This window comes from Podarcis pityusensis (genome assembly GCF_964106645.2).
Source record: "Podarcis pityusensis genome assembly, chromosome: 11".
NCBI lineage: Eukaryota > Metazoa > Chordata > Lepidosauria > Squamata > Lacertidae > Podarcis > Podarcis pityusensis.
In genome coordinates, this window is record NC_138036.1 from 24945565 (window position 1) to 24964180 (window position 18616).

General features: G+C 41.5%; 2 long non-coding RNA genes across 3 annotated transcripts in view; both read right to left on the minus strand.

The window, feature by feature from the left end:
- The window catches only part of LOC308458573, a 95626-nt gene that overhangs the window by 6430 nt on the left and 70580 nt on the right, over positions 1-18616 (minus strand). The gene's annotated exons all lie outside the window — the stretch shown is intronic.
- LOC308458352 lies at positions 10841-18563 on the minus strand. 2 transcript variants are annotated; one of them, XR_013977258.1, is made up of 4 exons: positions 18167-18563; positions 17294-17749; positions 16270-16362; positions 10841-14023 (listed from the first exon to the last, which is right to left on the minus strand). It is a non-coding gene; the product is annotated as an uncharacterized lncRNA (long non-coding RNA). The 2 variants fall into 2 exon arrangements; XR_013977259.1 differs by having other exon boundaries at positions 17294-18551.

The following is an 18616-nucleotide window of genomic DNA, read 5'->3' on the forward strand; positions in this document are numbered from 1 at the left end:
TATTTGGGCATTCACACACAATGCAAATTGTGGCTCATGAAGGCTCCAAATTGAGCTCCCACAAATTCAGGAGGCTCCCTGCTTCTGACATTTCACACTCTTTTTTTTTTAAAAAAAAAAGATATTTATTAAAGTTTCAAAGAAGAGATTACATAGATAAAAAGAAAAGAAAAAGAAAAATAGATAAAAAAGAAAAAATACAAAATACAAGAAAAAGATAAAAAACACTTAAAAAAACAACACATCGATCTTTCCATAACTTACATTTCATTTCCTTACTTCCCTGACTTCCTCACACCTCCCTTTTTTGTATTCCAGTTCTATTGGTTAATTCAGCAATTCCTTTCCCTCTTTGTTTTTGTCTTAATCCTTTAACTTAATCTATTATAACTTTGGATTCTCATCTGTTAACAATCCATTTTTACATACACCTTTAACATTGCTGCTAAGACCACTTAATTTCATTCTGACATCATTCTAACATTCATTAATTTTGCAGTATTTCTGTAAATAGTCTTTAAATTTCTTCCAATCTTCTTCCACCGACTCTTCTCCCTGGTCTCGGATTCTGCCAGTCATTTCCGCCAGTTCCATATAGTCCATCACCTTCATCTGCCATTTTTCCAGAGTGGGTAAATCTTGTGTCTGACATTTCACACTCCAACACAGGGAGAGCTGTAAGCAAGACTCTGCTCTATCTCATGTGGCTTGTGATGTAGCCACAAAGTGCCCAAATAGTAGGGTTACCATATTTCAAAAAAAAGTTGTTGAACTTTCTTTTTTTAGTAAAAGCTACATGAATTTTTGAGTTTTGGAGCTTTTTTAGGCATCTCATCACGATTTAATACCTTTTGCTGGCTTTCCGGGACATTTGCCCAATTTCCAAAAAATAATTTGAGCCGCCATTTTCGGAGGCGAATTCCAGGACATGTCCTGGAAAATCAGGATGTATGGCAGCTCTACCAAATGGTGATATTATTATCCTTACCGTGAAGGTTTATAGCCTAACATTGCAGAAAGTTTTGGAACCATGCCCTTGTAGTGAAATGGTTTTAATGGTTAGAAGCTGTCCTGTTACAATTTTTGATAGCTTTTTATCCCTTTTCTCTGCTGTTTTGAGGCCACTTAGTATATTATCACAAATTGCTTCTGAAGTTTTTAATTATTGTTTCAACATAGTGTTGTTAGCCAACTGTGTTCCCATAAAGTAACTCCATTGTCCCAAACTGCCAAGCCTGTTCTGCTCACATTTTAGCCTGGCACCATGGCATCTACTCAAAGGGATCCACCTGAGAACCATGAAAATTGTTTGTGATGGCTGGTAAGGAGAGAGATGGGAAAGGCCAGCATGATCCTTCCTAGCAGTCTTACTAACCTTGAGGCAGTTTTCAACCTTGACTCAGTTTTCTCAGTGCTAGGGAATGAAATACCAGACTTTCAGCTTAGAGTTCCCTGTTTAAGGAGTTCTGCCACTTTCCCTTCTCCTGAGGACCCTGAATGTTATTTGTGCCAGCTGCTAAGATGAGAGAAATCACCCAAACCACCTGCAGGTCCCTCATTAGCAGATTTTCCCTTCAGATGTTACAGAACTACAACTCCCATCATCCCTAGCCATGAATTTGCTTGTGAGAGCTGATAGGAGTTGTAGTTCAGCAACATCTGTAGGGCCAAAGGTTAATCATACCTGCCTTAAGAGGCCCTGCCTGGACCCAGAAATATTTAAAGCTACCACCCTGCTGGTAGCTCTACCACCAGGTGAAGCTTGTGAGAAGGCCTTCTCTTTGGTGACCCCCAAGTTGCGGAATGCCCTCCCCTATAAGGTACTATCTGATGTCATCACTGTACACCTTTAGAAGTTATGTCCAGAAATATGTTTTGTTCATGTCTTTAAGGTGAAAGATGCTTCATGGTTTAATTGCACTGGACTGTTAGTAACCCTGGGTTACAAACTGCATGGTAAAGGGCATGTATAAATAAATTTTATAAGAGGCATCTGAAAAATCTCACCCCATCAGTGCTCAAAGGAATTTGTGGATCTTAACAATGTGCAGAACCTCACCAATGGCTTTTTTTAAAAAAGGTATCAAGAGCTACAGGGAATTCTATGCCTGGCTCTCCCACCCATAAAGATTTTTAGTCAACAGACTGTCCCGCATCTTTTTGTCTTCTGCTTTTCTTAAAGATGTGGCCCAGGAAAAGCTCCCAGGACTGGAGGGTGGGGCAAGGCAGGTGGAAAAAGCCATTGCCTTACAGCCAGTGCAAAGTCCCTCTTCCCCTCACAATTCTTCGTTTGGAAACAGCTCCCTTATGAAGACTCCTAGGGATGGAGGGTGGGGCAAAGCAGATGGAAAAAGCCATTGCCTGATGTATCATTTTACACTTGTTTACATTGAACTGCATTTGCCATTCTACCTCCCATTTATTGTGGGATGCAATCCATTGGAACAGTCAAATGCAACATTCCTTATTTCCCTGGAGTAGGCATAGGCAGGGGGATATTACTCCAGTCGGTGTAACTTCCTGTTCCACTGGTCTGGAGCATCCCCACCTGCATGTGATCTGGGAGATGGGCATGGCTCTGACTGACTCCATAAAAGAGCCGAGTCATGCAGCCATTTTCTCTCTTGCTCTCATCTCTTTGTTTGCTGCCCTCTTGCTGTCATAATGTAATTTTGCTGTCTGCTGGCTCTCAGCCAGCAGCACATGAGCTCAATCTCCATATGAGATAAACTCAGTTTGTTATGTAACTGCTAGCTAAAGCCTGCCTTTCAGGGATCAAGTCGTGAAATGAAATGTGAGTAAACTTCTTGTTAGTTTGAAGGAAAGACTCTTGCATCTTTATTCTTTTAAGAGGGATAAAAAGGGGACACCAGGAATAATCCATCTGGGCAAGCCAGACTGGATTGCTTAACTAAAGAGATTCAAATGAATCTGCAAACTAGCTTCCTGCTATATTGAGGGGAATCTGTTCTGCTACATCACTCACTAGCGTGAGTGAAGGAAGGATAATACTTATTCAATATATCCTTTTCTACTATCCTTAACATTCCTACATTTATTCCATTTGGAGGGGTTTTATTGGAGCTCTTTGCAATCCGTTTTTGTCTTAATGACCTTGAACAGTTTAGTATCAGAAAACGTGGCTACCACACTGCTCACCGTTAACTCTAGATTTTTTTAATGAACAAATTAAAAATCTTATGTCTCAATACTGATCCTTGGGGGACTCCACTTTCTACATTACTCCATTCAAAGAACTGTCCATTTATTCCTATTCTGTTTCCTGCTGCTTAATGAATTCCTGATCCACAGGATGACCTCTCCTTCATTCCATCACTGCTAAGCTTACTCTTTGGTGAGGTCCCTTATCAAAAGCTTTTTGAAACTGCAAGTATACTATGTCAACTGGATCCAGTCCAGTGGCGGAGCTTCATGCTCTGACACCAGGGGGTGGACAGCAGGTGGGGGCATGGTTGCCGCGCATCCCGGGGGTGTGGCACACCACCTGCAAGCGGCATGGCATATGTCCCGGGGGCGTGGCATGCTGCCCAGTGCAGGGGGGGCAGCCACGATGGCACCCCGCTGGGATCGTGGTGCCGGGGGCAATGCGCTCCCCCCGCCCCCTCTTCCTCCACCAGTGACTGGATTGCCTCTATCTATATGCTTCTTGACATTTTCAAATCTCTAATAGATTATGAAACAATGCTCAATTTTATGCCTCCCCAGTTTAAATTTTCATTGATCATCTTCATCCTGAGTAGTTGAGTGGGAATTTGTTCTAAAGTTACTCTCGCTCATAGCAAGTGGTTTCCAACTGTGGTTGAACCCCTTCTCCAGTTCTGTTGCATTCTTAAGCCTAGAAAACCATGTCCTATAAGGCTTCTGTATTTACTAGACAACTGGCCATGAAAAACAACAAGAAAACAATTTTAGTTCTATATTTATTTTACAAAAAATGAATATGAGAAGCGTCAGCAAAAGTAGCAGCTTTAAAGACGTTACTCTTCAAGTTACCGTATTTTTCGCTCTATAACACGCACCCGACCATAACACACACGTAGTTTTTAGAGGAGGAAAATCCGTAGGCATGCCACCCGTAGGCATTTCCTCCATAACACGCACACACATTTCCCCTTACTTTCTAGGAGGAAAAAAGTGAATGTTATGGTGCAAAAAATACGGTAATTACTTTCCAGCTTTAGATTTTTTTCGTCTATGGCAAACAAACCATCTGATTCAGAAATCACACACAGCCACCCCCACAACACTTGTGTTTTCTCATCTATTAATATTTCAGCTCCATTTACATCATAGGATTGGCACTAGTGAAGTATTTGCAGGATCAGAATCTTATATTACAGTCTGAGGATCAAATCACACTCTTTAGCTTGTGTTAAACCACCTACACTTGTGAAAAAGAGGATAAATCAAAGTAACTAATATTAATTAAGGAGCTCATGTGCCCTTTACAAAAAGGCATGTTCTATTTTCAGTGCTTACCATAGGCTGGCTGTTATCCTGCTTCTGTTCCTTGTCACTAACAACCATTTGATCTCAAACATTTGCTGGTGAAAATGCTTATATCCATACTGTGATAAGTTTTACCTGCAGGTAAAGCCTGTTTTTAGACACAAGTGTAGACAAGGAAGTTTTTCCTGGTCAGTTGGCAACCATAATTACTATTCCTCCCTTTTTATATTTGATACTTTTACTATAGGCCAAATATCTAGAAAAGGGCTTTGTTGTTTTTGAAACATACATAATCATGTTTGTTGTTGAGTAAATTATTTTGCTCAAATTTAATGATGAACAGACTAAATAAGGTTTCAAGAAAACAAAATGTGACCTAAATATTTTGCATACTTGCCTTTGAAGATTTATCTTCTAAAATATTAAAAATAAGTGAGCTTTATTTCCACAGAAACAGATTCCTGAAATAAAGCAAGCTTATTGTGCTTTATACTGAAGACTGGCACAGCTGTCTGATCATCAGCTATGATCTTGCTTTCCACTCAAACATCAAAGCAGCCTTTTGTGGCTTGTCTTACAAATGAGTGTCAAAACTCAGGTTCTTATTCTATTTCACAAAAATGCTTCAGATTTCAGAACTGATAAGAGAAGCCCTAAATAATACTTTGTTGGTATGATAAATATTTTGTTCCACTAAAGCCAACAGTCTCTGTCCATTTTATATTCCTGCCACAGTGTTCTTTAGCCTTCTTTGTAGGGAAATTTCCATCAGAAAAGCTGTGACAGCTTGAAACAGTGTAATACCTTATTTCAAAGATTTAAAAGCATTAAGCCTCGTGCCAACAAGCTCCATCCTAATTAAGGAAGAACTAGATTCCTGGCCACCTTTGGTCTGTACAGTCCGCCAATCCTGCACTTTGCAAAATCAGCTTACAAATACATTATAATGTTCTAGATTTACACTGGTGAGATGTAAAATGTCATATTGTCAACATTGTTATTTTAAATGTAAGATGGAAGCAGTCTTCAGATTTGGGTTCCCATCCTTTTTTATCTATTGCTGCTCTTTCAAAAGCAGATAGACATACAGTGGTGCCTCGCAAGACGAAATTAATTCGTTCTTCGAGTTTTTTCGTCTTGCGCATTTTTCGTCTTGCGAAGCACGGTTTCTCTGGGTATTAACGGTTTTAAGAAAAAGGAAACAAGACGAAAGAGTTTTTCGTTTTTTGAGTTGCTTCGCAAGCCCATAGGGAAATTCGTCTTGCGAAGCAACTCAAAAAACGAAAAACTCTTTCGTCTTGCGAGGCATTCGTCTTGCGAGGTACCACTGTACAGAAGTTTTGCAAGTGTAGCTGGCTGCTCTTAAAGGAAAAGAAGCACCAATAAGAGAGCCAACAATCCTATCACACTGTGTCAATCTGAACTCTATGGTTTATTTTTGTAAATCATGCCATAAATAAAAAGACTGACATAACTAGTATATGACAAGACACCTTCCATTATGAACTTTCTTGAGCCCTGGTACCAGCCTGATCTTTTAAAAAAATGTCCTGAGAGGCATTCAGGAAATATCCTGATCTTCTCACACCTTGTATAAGGATCAGCACATGTAAGTCTAGCTACCATTAAAATCTATTTAACACCTGACTGGATTGCCATGAAGATAATGTTTGAGACAGGAAGCGGACAAGGATGACCAGTTTTGCTATCCTTCTTCCACCTGTTAATTAAGCAAGATGGGCAAAGTGGGAAGAAAGCACAAAACTCTGGGATAAAATTAAATAGCGCAATAAAATTATGGAAATTATAGGAATTGTTCATCCCAAAGGCCCCTCCCTTCTCCATTAGAATGTGCTGGCTGAAATTGGGATAAAAAGCCCTAGATTTTCAAAGTTTAGCTAGCTCTCAAAGCTCCCACGAGAATTCTACTGAGTGCCCTCAAGGAATCCAACATCCACTTTCCCTAAGGACAGGTATACTCTTCTCTCCCCCTTCTATTTCTTGACTATCCATGTGGCTTCTGTGGTAAAATTGCCATGGCCATTTCTATATGATTACAGTGGTACCTCAGGTTAAGAACTTAATTCGTTCCGGAGGTCCGTTCTTAACCTGAAACTGTTCTTAACCTGAAGCACCACTTTAGCTAATGGGGCCTCCCGCTGCTGCCGCACCACAGCTGTGCGATTTCTGTTCTCATCCTGAAGCAAAGTTCTTAACCTGAGGTACTATTTCTGGGTTAGTGGAGTCTGTAACCTGAAGCGTCTGTAACCCGAGGTACCACTGTATTGGGAATAGTTAGGGATTCTTTCTCTCTTCAAATGAAGGTGTGTATGTATGGTAGGACTTGCAACATTTAAGAATTATAAAGATATAAGGACTGTTAACAATTATGATTACAAAGACAATGTCACACAGGATAGATTTTATAAGAGATGTGGTGTACTGGCAGTTGAATTTGCTTAATCATGTCGAAAAAACTCTTTTCCAAGTGAGCTCAAGATAGAGCACAGAAACAAACTCTGCACTCACATAATTAATGCAATTTAATGTGCACATTTTGATTAATTTTGGTGTGCATTCTCTAGTTCCATGATTTGTCCCAAATAACAAAACATAAAATACAAGATGAGGTTAACTTACATTGTAGAGAAGACTTGTATTATAAGACTAAGACTTCTGCAGGCATTTGAAATAGTAGCATACTTTTTGTTTTTGTGCAAAGTGGTATGAGTATGTGCTAGGCAGTAGGAACAAATGACTGGAAGACAAGTGACCGAAGTCTAAAAAGTAGCCCTTGGTCCATATGGAACACAGAAACTTTGGGTCCTGGATATTGAGGCACACAGATAAGACTGCTGCTGCTTTGACAATGCTCATCACTGCTGATCTCCAAACAGATAGCAGCTTTGCAAAGCTAGTGGCATTGCACACAACCTTCTCTGTATAGTGAAGTATAGTTAAGGGTTTGGATGCATTTAATTGTGCACAGCACTCTCGTGAGCACAAGACCCAGTCTGAAGGACACGCCACACATTTTGTTGTTGTTTAGTCATTTAGTTGTGTCTGACTCTTCGTGACCCCATGGACCAGAGCATGCCAGGCACTCCTGTCTTCCACTGCCTCCCGCAGCTCGGTCAAACTCATGTTCGTAGCTTCGAGAACACTGTCCAACCATCTCATCCTCTGCTGTCCCCTTCTCCTTCTGCCCTCCATCTTTCCCAGCATCAGGGTCTTTTCCAGGGAGTCTTCTCTTCTCATTAGGTGGCCAAAGTATTGGAGCCTCAGCTTCAGGATCTGTCCTTCCAGTGAGCACTCAGGGCTGGTTTCCTTAAGAATGGATAGGTTTGATCTTCTTGCAGTCCATGGGACCATAATTCAAAAGCATCAATTCTTCGGCGATCAGGCTTCTTTACGGTCCAGCTCTCACTTCCATACATCACTACTGGGAAAACCATAGCTTTAACTATGTGGGCCTTTGTTGGCAAAGTGATGTCTCTGCTTTTTAAGATGCTGTCTAGTTTTGTCATTGCTTTTCTCCCAAGAAGCAGGCGTCTTTTAATTTTGTGACTGCTGTCACCATCTACAGTGATCATGGAGCCCAAGAAAGTAAAATCTTTCACTGCCTCCATTTCTTCCCCTTCTATTTGCCAGGAGGTGATGGGACCAGTGGCCATGATCTTCGTTTTTTTGATGTTGAGCTTCAGACCATATTTTGCGCTCTCCTCTTTCACCCTCATTAAAAGGCTCTTTAATTCCTCCTCACTTTCTGCCATCAAGGTTGTGTCACCTGCATATCTGAGGTTGTTGATATTTCTTCCGGCAATCTTAATTCCGGCTTGGGATTCATCCAGCCCAGCCTTTCACATGATGAATTCTGCATATGTTAAATAAGCAGGGACCAAACATGATCCACCTGGAGCAGGAACCGGCAAACCACTCCAGTATCCCTGCCAAGAAAACTCCATGGACAAAGTCAACAGGCCACACATAGAAGCCTGCTTCTGATTGCTCAGTGGATTTAGGCATCTTCCCTGAAGCTTTCAAAAATATACCTCACCAATCATGAAGGACAGAAATGTGCCATTTTTATGAGGTTCCCAGGATCCAATGGGCATACACATTTGAAAGGTGATCACTACTGACTTTATGATATGTTTGTACAAATGGGCACTGCTTTGTATACTAAAATCTGCAGAAGCTTTTTTTCTGCTTTCAAAGTACTGGTTTATAGACTGGCATGGGAAACAGCTGAATAGTAGAACATATGTCTCTTTACATGTAGAAGGTGCTGGGGTAAAAGTTGTTATAAAGTTGCTTTTCTGTCATTAGGAAGACATTGTTCTAAGAGCATTTAATGACACAGATAAATCTGTTGCGCTTAAAAAAGGGGGGGATTACAAACTGAATTTCACGCATCCCAAGATGCTTAGAGAGAGTCTAGGGCTCAATAATATTCAGAACAAATGTTCAGCTGCTAGCTAATAACACTTTTTTAATTATTCCTCACTAAAGAATCGCTTTCAAATGTATTTGACTGAAAAGCAATGTCCAACATTAAAGTCTTATTTCATTCAGTTTAAGAGATGCTAGCTTGGATTCTTCAACAGCTCCATTTGGCAAGGTGCAAAAATACTTCTGGAGAGCTACCAAGTATTTGTTTCCCCCAGCAACTTGAACTGAATGTGGCTGCAGGGATACACTATCTTCTGTCTTAACAGGAACAGTGCACACTGCTGATTCTTTAAAAAAAATTCAATAGTAGCATGTTCAAACTGGATTTTCAATGAATATTTAACTGGGGAAGGTATCTCATTTTCCTCTCCACAAAGAGAGGCCTGTGAACACAGATTTACAATATGACAGGAACGAGTAAATCCAGCCTGCACGGATCCTGCTGTGACTTGGGGAGGGGGAAAAGGAAAAGCATGGAAATGAAGTTAGCCTATTAATTCCAGTGGGTGCATATTTAGTTATGATAGCTGTTGTACTGTCATAACTTTATGCCAGTACAGAGAGGTGGGTTTAAAACTTGGTGGAGGAAAAGATCCTGCTAAGCTGGCTACTCTTCCAATCCTCCCCAGCAGTGCCAGTTTCTTTTCCTTGGCAGGTTAACAATATTTTTTTTTATTTCTTACATTTATATTTCATCTTTCCTCCAAGGAGCTCAAGATGGTGTACAAGGTTCTTCCCTGTGAGGTGAGGCAATGTAGCACTTACTCTGGTTTATGGTTAGGTAAAGGTAAAGGGACCCCTGACCATTAGGTCCAGTCGTGACCGACTCTGGGGTTGCAGTGCTCATCTCGCTTTATTGGCTGAGGGAGCTGGCGTACAGCTTCCGGGTCATGTGGCCAGCATGACTAAGCTGCTTCTGGCGAACCAGAGCAACGCACGGAAACGCCGTTTACCTTCCAGCCGGAGCAGTACCTATTTATCTACTTGCACTTTGACGTGCTTTTGAATTGCTAGGTTGGCAGGAGCAGGGATCGAGCAACGGGACCTCACCCCATCGCAGGGATTCTAACCGCAGACCTTCTGATTGGCAAGCCCTAGGCTCTGTGGTTTAACCCACAGTGCCACCCGCGTCCCAGGTTTATGGTTACAAGGGCATAAAAATACCCTTAAACAAACTCTAAATAACACCAGTGTTAGGGACTGAGTAGTAGTAATCTTATCTTCATCCAGAGGGATAGGATTGGATTGCAGGTCAATTTGAAATGTATTCTCTCCTATAGCCTAACAGTAGAGTCCATACAATTTTCTGACATAGCTGATCCTTTCTAATGCTTCATTAAGGAAAGTGGTAATGAAGGAAAGACATCTACCATTAGGAAAGGTCTTGGGACCAGAAAGGTCAACTTCTGCAATTTTCTGAAAAGAAATCAAACTTGAACTGTGCCCTTCAGTGAATGTTTTCAGTTATGTAAAAGTGAAATCCAGTTAAGGGAGGGAAATGTTTCTAAAAGCAAGAGAAGATTTAGGACACAATCATTCTGTCCTCTGGACATAGTTTACAGAAGGAAAAATATGAATACTAAATAGAACAATAAAATATATTAATATCTGCCATATTTTGAACTGTAAAAGTTCTGCATATTTCAGTTAGAATTAAGTAAACTTCAGTTATTAATAACTGTTCTTTTTATTATTAAACAATCATCTGTCTCCCTTGCCCCCACCAATACCTAGCACCAAGATACAGCCAAGTTCACTTAATTGGTTTCAGCCATAAGCTGCAATGAACACAAACATTTACAGGAGAATATTGTTCCATACCACCCGCAATCTCTGAGTGGAGCAAGGTTCCTGGGAGTTTCAGACATGCTTACCCAGGGTCAGTTTCTTTTGGAAAATGAGGTACAGAAGACAGTGGTTCTTTAGATATATGGTTTATTTATACATATTAACAACCAGAGCATACGATAGAGGGGTTCCTTATATCACACTCCAAGAGGGTCTTGCCTCTTTCAAACGGACATCAGCCATCATGCCCTGCCTTCTGCCTTTTTGCTTTCCCATCACGTAACTCCTCTCAACTCTAAGCTTCTAACCCAAGCTTTATCTCTTGAGGGGCTTCACCCATTTGCTTATTCGCAAAGCATCCCTTTGATCCTCTGTAGTCTTCCTAATGGCCTTGCTTAATTTACTTTCCTCCTGCTCTCTCTCACACACACCTCGTCTTCTGGCATCTCCACAGGCACTGATTCTTCCTGCTTCCTCTCTTCCACAGAAAGCACACAGGGGGTGAAGAAATCAATTAACAACAGCCCCTGCACACTTACAGGCACCCCCAATCCCTCCTGCTCCTTTTCCACAGCAGGCTCCCAAGGAGTAGAGAAATTAATCAGCATTTCTTTGGCTTCAGGCAGTGCACCCTTCTCTGAAGCATTGTCTTCCCCCTTGCCTTCAGCTACTGACTGCAGCCCTTTGGAGTCCAAGCCTCATAGCTGCCCACCAATGCTCTGGCTCTCTTTGGCCACCCCTTCCCTCTGGATGCCACGCAGCAGTGCTCCTGGGTCACTTTTAACCCCCTGTAGCATCACATCAAGCATGCTTGCACCTTGCATGGAGTCATACTTTCCACTCCATGGAGACTTCCCTACCACTCTGCTAGTCGTGGCTCTATTATATGAAACAACTGGTTCTGCTGCTCCATCTGTCACCACTGCTGCTGCTAGAGCATCTGCTCAAACTGCTTGTTCTGATGTTGTTCTATTCTCTCAAGCTGCTCAAGGTCTGTAGCTATTTCTCCTCCTATTTCAGCACAGGTGCACCTTACTCACAGGCCCTTCCTCCAGGAAACCCCACTTCTGACACCAGTGTTGCACGCCTATTCTTGATATGGTCATAGTGCACCAGTAGTGGGTTTATTCTGCTTGATTACTTGTTCTGCAATGCTTCCCCAATGCTTCCCCATTATTGCACCAAAAACAGGTAAAAAATTAACCAGAACATTTGTGGGATAACAAGTTACAGGATTTCAGCTGGAAGTGATGGGATATGCACTGTTTAGAAATAAAGCCGTGTGACTACCCCAAAACCTTTGCAAGCACAAATAGTATAGAAAGCAGGATCATGTGTGACCACCCTGATATCATCATGAGCACAAATTGTCATGAATGCACAATAAAATGGACATTTAAGACAAATGTGGTACTTATGGTTTCAGAACACTACCTGCATACTAATTTTCACTAAATAGAAATCTAAGCAAATGCACTTGGAAATAAATGCTGTTGTTGTAAAAATCTTTAAGAGACATCACTTTAAATTATATTTCTACTCAAAATATGTGCAAGCTCAGTTATGATTAATTTTTGAAATCCATCCTCTAATCTCAATAAACATTATCATGGTGATGGCTATATAGCAAAACCAAATATTATTTTTTGACAGAACTATAGGAAATTGAATAAAATACTGTGTGGGGATTTTTTGGTGGTGTCGTTTGTCCTTCCCTACACAAAAGTCTACTTTTTATTTCAGAGCAAAAAGAATAGTTTAAAGCTTTGTATCACTGTAGATGTAACTGTTCTTGTATTTGCAGTACTTTGTAGTCTTGCTTCCTAATGCTATTATTCATGAAGTGTTATACTCAGCTGGGGGTAGTGTTAAAAAGCTACACCATACGGTGAATGAGATGCTTAAAGGGGGATTGAGTAGGAAGGAGGGGACTGGAAGAGAGTTGAGCTGCTACTGCTGCTTCAGTGAAGTCACAATACTAGGAAACAAAAATGTCCACTTTCAGCTATTCAGCTACCATGAAATCATCTTTTCTATTCGGTATTTGTCATTTTCCAAAATCATATCTATATCTAAGGCTTATTAGTTTTTAAAGATATCATACACATGAATAATAATGTGATAGGAATAACAGAAACTCAGTCCAGAGTGCTCACCTATTATTGTTTAGTGAATGATTGTCCAATACAGGAGGATTTTGACTTTTTCAGGTGCATAAATTATATGCAGCCTTACTGTTTTATGTGAACAAGTGTCTGAATTAGAAAAATTAGGAGACAGAAGTGGACTGGTGAATATGCACCAATTTTATTTTGGTCAATTAAGAGGAACTGCTGTTCTTAATAAGGTTAAATTGTTCAGGTGGGAGCAGGAATTAATACAAGCTGTTAGTTTTATTGAGATGATTTTACTACAATTGCTGAAAAGGGGAAGCTTAAGCACAGTTCTGGGGAAATTAGTTTTGCTCATGTGCACAAAGAAATTAAGAATATTGAAGTCCTTTGGGCCAAAAGGGAAGTGGACCAATATAGCCTGGTGGACCTGCCCACATTTTAGGTTCCTTAATGTTAACTAAGTGTGTATGAAAAAGTAAATTAATTCATTAACATACTTAGATAACGCCAATGTCTTAAAATACTTTTTTTACAGGAAACTTTTAAAGAGGCCAAACTTGATGAGAGGATTGTTATGTACTGAATTGAATAGGATCCAAACTGCAGCAGTCTGATTGGTCCTAGAACAATAGGATCCAAATTGCAGCAGTCTGATTGGTCCTAGAACAATAGGATTCAGAATGCAGCAGTCTGATTGGTCCTAGAACAATGCAGCAGTATGATTGGTTGGCAGGAACCACCCAATCATGCTCCAGATATAAGTGAATCCACAACCTGATTGGCTTACAGTAGAATTCCAGAATTAGCCAATCATGTGCAGCCCATTGTGTAAATAATGTATATAAAGCAGATACTTTGAAGGGACTTTCATTCATTCCTTCTCACCACTATGAGCTGAATAAAGAGCATGAAATCACTTTGCGACTCTGAGTATATTTCAAGGATGTTTCTATTTTTTCTTAAAAGTAACTGATTTGGATTGATGTAAGCAGCCCTCTCCAAAGCTGCTATTTGCCCCACCTTTAGATCAGGAAAACAGCATGGGATAAGGTTAAGACCTTCTTCTGCAGTGCTGCAACCTTGATACTCCTCCAGAGGCTGCTTTTAAGAGTATATAGAAAGCTCGGGGGGAGAGAGCTGGGTGTTGACCCTTAAGCAGAATCTCTTGAATTCTGATCTTATACACCATCCATACTCACCTGGGGAGGAAAAAAAGATGTAGGGTGTTCAATAAATACAAGCTGTTTTTAAAAGTATGAGTTACCTTTTAAATAGCCAATTAAAAAGTGGGAGGAAGATGCTTATATAAAGCAAAGCTACCAGCCTAACTGCCACACCAGGGCTGAGTATCAGGCCTAAATCTACATTAATCAGTGTTCTCAAACCTTCCTCCAGTGTTCCCAGGAGAAATTTCATGGGAACAGACTTAAGGGGCTGTATTCTTTCATGTGCTTCCCTTACTTTTCATATTATAGATCACTAAATTCATTTTGATTGCCTTTGTTCTCTGGAATACCCAGATCAAAACTAAACGCTGAAGAATCCATGAGGAAAGACAGGCAAACTATTAGGTAGGTGGAGGAATGTTTACTGCTCTTGTCACCAGCTCGTTTTGACAAGGGAGTACAGTGGTACCTCTGGTTATGAACTTAATTGGTTCTAGAGGTCCGTTTGTAACCGGAAACCGCTCGTAAAATGAGGCGCGCTTTTGCTAATGCAAAAGCAGAGCTTCCCGCTGTGCGTGTGCCGCCGGAGCGCAACTTCCGCTCGCACCCCGGGGCAAAGTTCGCAACAAGAAGCGCCTACTTCCAGGTTAGCGGAGTGCGTAACCCGAAGTGTTTGCAAAGGGGACGGTACGTAACATGAGGAACCACTGTATGGCAGATCAGACTCCTGATGGATGCCAAGGCCCACTGCTGAAGATGCTTCACATTCACACCCTTTTCTTGCCTCTAGGGATGGAAAGTGGGGGGCCAGATTCAGTACAGGGACAGAAGATCCTTCTGATCTTCAGAAGGAATTAGGTGAAGAAATACAAAGGTTCATATTCAGGATCATTTAGATGGGATTAGTTACTCTAAAAACCATATCACACTAAAAAATAGGGAGGGCAAAAAGGAGTGAGCAGAGGATACTCCCCATGCTTTCAATTAGTATGCATTACGTAGGAACTCCAATCCATGTTATTTGTGTGTATAGAATCAGGAAAGTTGTTAATCCAAGTCAGTTATTGTGAATTACATGTAGTGATTTTGTACAAAGGGCACAGGATTAAGGTCTTACCGTAATGTGTTGTTTTGTGCAGTTGTGGAGATAAAACTTTGCATGCCTGTCAAACAGGTGTTTACACTCCACCAACACAAGCAGGTGTTTATACTCCACCAACACAACAAAGGAAGCAAATTGTGAATGTGTCAGGTGGTTAAAGCATGCTTAGAGCCACTATGATAAACTGGTTTGTGTTGGATTTGGAGCTCTATTAAAATTCCTGCTTGGGCACAAAGCACACTGAATAACTGGGTGAGACACTGGATGATTTCCTCCTCTCAGTTGTTTTAAGGATAAAAGGGGTAAATACCTCAATCTACACAAAAAAAGGTGGAATATAAACACTTGTTGCTTATGTCAGTAACTGGCAGGCTGGGCTAAGCCAGTTGTAAAGAACCTATAGATCACCAGATGTTGCTGAACTACAACTTCAAAGCTCCGGAAAGCATGGTCAATGGCCAGGAATGATGGGAGTTGTAGTTCAACAAACATCTGAAGGGCCAAAGTTTCCCACACTTGGGTTAAACAGTGGGGTAGGGTCTCGTCTGATGTATTACATGTGAGTAGTACCATTGCTGCTTGGGGTATGATATGTGTAGCTATACTGGATGACAATAGCAGTAATGAAACATGAAAGCATGTTTGGTAAGCAATCCAGCTGACTGACCACAGGGACCAAGAAAGGTGCACCACGGCAGTATACAGGTGAAAAGTGTGCTGATTTTGAGGCAGAATGGGTGGATTGATTATTTATATTTCAGTGCATGTATAGGTCAACAGATCTCCCCTTCTAAAAGGTTCTCACAGGACTTACATAGAATATCAGGTTACCTTATTAAGTTCACAAAACTTGGCCCATACATATTTTCTGTTGTGAAATGACATTAGTAGGGGGCAGTTTGAAGCAAAGTAATGCTTTACCCATCCACATCACTGCCCCCGATCATCTCAGGTTCCAAAGCAACCCCAGATGTCTGCTGCAATTATTTTTCTCTCATGCATCATGTTGCAATTCCAAATTCAGAATAAATTTTGAACTCTTATGTCATTCACTGCCATACACAACCTCCTATATGGTGAATCATCATAATGATAGTGAACAATGCTAGAAGACCCCTTCCCACTGTTTAATCCATCCTGCCAGCTACTGTCTAGGCAACAAATAGTCACAACTCACAGATTGATTTATCTAATGAGGCTCAGGTGCTTCATAAGGCAAAACAGGACGAGGGCAACATAGGTGCTTCATCTTCCTTATTTGAATTTGGGCCTGAAAGAGCAAGGGAAAGTGTGGGTGCATTAACTGTAAGTTGCAAGCACAATTTGTAATACTGCTCATCATTAGCGATTATAGGGCAGGACTATTAAGATATCACACTTAGCTTCCAACATCCTAGCTTTAAGAACTTGATTCAACATGAGATGTCTTAAACTGCTAGGTTTTTTAAAACAACATCATTGTGATTCCTTGGGTTTTCAAAGGAAATTATATTAAAATATTCAAGTTCTGTAAAATATGAAAGTAGTTGCTTGATAATTACTATTTTTTAAAATGTATTTTAGTTCTGTTATAAATGCACTTCCATTAACAAACCCTGCAGTAAACTGCAATTTGTGGTTAAATGCAGCAGATTCAAGTGCATTTCACAGTGCTATAGAATGAACCTGCACAAAGTTGGGCCTACATATAATTTTTTATGCATGGCATTTCAGTTTTGAAAGTTGAAAAAAAGTTGAACTGTGTGTATGTGATTGCAGGTAGTGTCCATGAGTTTTTTGGGTTTCTAAATGTGCATCAGGGCCCAAAAACATTGGCAATCGCTGTTCTAATCTTTACACCATAATGCCATGCTCTATAACAAAAGAAACAGGCACTGCACACAGAATCCTTAGGTTGTTCTTTCTGCAAATGTCGTAGAAGTGGCAAAATTCTCAATTCAAAATTTAAACTACACGTACACCATAGTTTTTGCTGGGAGTTGCCAGCAGAGGCTTCAATAGGGCAGGAAAATCTTAAATTTTTGAACCACTGCCCAGAACTTCCACAAACTAATGAAAGCATGCCTTCTTCGGCAAGCCTGAATAAAATACTGTACACCAGCAGTTTATCAAAATGGGAAAGAGATGTATGAGATGCCTGTATCAAAACTGGGAGTAAAAAGGGTCAGTGTCCATTTTAAGCACTATTTAACTTTCTGTACCTGTATAAATTATCGGATCAATTTTGAATCTGGCGCATCCATAAACCTTATTTTGGTTGTCATCCATCTGTGTTGGGAGACAATGGAAGGGTAAAGTCAAACCGCTGGAGAGTTACAGTACCTGCTGTGGCTAGAGACAGATACAAGAGTCATGTTCTATTGCAGTTGGGGCAGATGAAGGCGTCCAGTTGCGCTGATGGAGGTGTACCATGGCGTTTCTTCTTTCTGTGCTGCTCCCAGCAGGCATTTCTGCTCTGGTCACTGCTGTGATTACATGACCTGTCTCCAAGTGCTGCGTTTATCTACAAGGGATTTCCACGTTGCCAACCTTCATGTTACATTTGCAGAGCTCTTAACCAGAGTTGGTCTGCCATTTGGCCTGGTGCTTGAAGCCATCTCCCTGGGGATCTTGCCATCTTCCATTCTGTGGACATGACCAAGCCAGTGTAGACATTGCTGAGAAAGGAGTACGAACATGCTGTGAATGTGGGCTTGGGAGAGCGCATTTCTGCCTGAAACTCTGTCCTGCCATGTGATGCCCAAAACCTTCCTGATGTGGCACATGTGGAAGGTGTTGAGGTCATGTTCCTGATGATCTTAAGTTGCCCATGACTCACTTCCAAAAAGAGCATGCTCAACACACAAGCCTGGTAGACCTTCATCTTGGTATTAGACCCTTGCATTGCATTCTCCTGTACCCTTTTGGAGAGGCGAGCCATTGCCGTAGCTGCCTTGCCGATACGCTTGTCTGGCTCAGGGGCAGGTAGCTGATATGCCAAGTGTATATGTATGGCTTGGCAGGTGTCATTTTTATAAACTGCCATAACTTTGAGGCTTGCAATGTCAGACCCTGCATGCTTCCCTTCTACTCACCTTATAACTCAAAGGGCACTCTTGTGCTCCTTTTTAGACTTAAGACAGTATCCTGGCAAGGAGCTGAGCGTTGAACCTGAGTTCAAATTTCACCTCGTGGTTTAAGAGATTCACTCGCCCGCCTCAGGCAAACCGCGCACTCTCTCCTCGCCAAATGGGGCTAGTAGTAGTCGGTACCTAACACCACGCGGAAGTTGGGCGGAGTAGGGCGGGCTTGGAAATGGCGAAGGCAGCAGCTGTGCACGTCTGAAACGTTAGGTCGCCCAGCGTGTGGCTCCTGTGAGGGAGCGAAGGAAGAGCGGGCGGCAGAGCCGGGGAGCCTCTCGGCCGCGGGCGCCCCAGACGAGAACGAAACGAGTTCCGAGCAGCGGCGGCGGCCCCCGACGTCTCCTCACGCCAAACTCGGGCAACTCGCCGCCTCCGCCGCTACTCCAGCGGCCGCCCCGCCTC